Source organism: Garra rufa, chromosome 1 (assembly GCF_049309525.1).
Source record: "Garra rufa chromosome 1, GarRuf1.0, whole genome shotgun sequence".
NCBI classification, from domain to species: Eukaryota; Metazoa; Chordata; class Actinopteri; order Cypriniformes; family Cyprinidae; genus Garra; species Garra rufa.
In genome coordinates, this window is record NC_133361.1 from 6,699,680 (window position 1) to 6,700,441 (window position 762).

Genomic DNA, 762 nt, shown 5'->3' on the forward strand with positions numbered 1-762 from the left:
TGGGAACCAATCAAATCGGTGTATCTGATGTAGCCATGACGCCAGAGGTGAGCTAAGCTGATGACGACGGTTTTGCCGACTGGATACGGCAAAAGTTTAATCTATCAGTTCACTCCGCTGGTAGTTAAACGTATGGGGCTTAGTGAAAACCCACTGATTGGTCGTGGCGTTATCCAATTGCGTGCAGTGAGAGAGACATGTCACTGGTATAGTTTTGAATATGGAAAACTGCAACAATCATTATAGCCACAAAGCCCCGCCTTGTTATTGAAAGAGCCAATCGCTGATTAGTAAAGTCAGCGTGTGACTGCAGCTGCTGTTAGAAGTCCCGGGGTCTATGGAAACAATCGGTGCTTTTAAGGCGTGCGCTCAGTACTGCACATGCGCACTGGCTGATTTAGCCTGAAAAATAAGCTTTTTTTAGCGCTATTGGAGCACAAGGAACCATATTTACAAGGCAGTTCTTGTCAGATTTCATTGGTGATTTCAAATATGAAATTTAAATGGTAAGCTTGGTGAACAGCTTTGGAGAATTTGATGTTTCTCCATTCAAAGAGTTAGGAGCTGCACTTGCCTGCTCGAGAGGCGTTTCAAAGATGGCCGCCGAGTGCAATGACTTGCCTTAAAGGGACTTTGCTTTTAACGTTAAGCACAGCTTGCGGATATAACGATATAACGATCAACAAGTTTTGCCCACTAGCTGTGCTATGACGTAATGTGCGTCCAACAAACATTGTTTCCGGGTCTAGATGCTAGAATTTT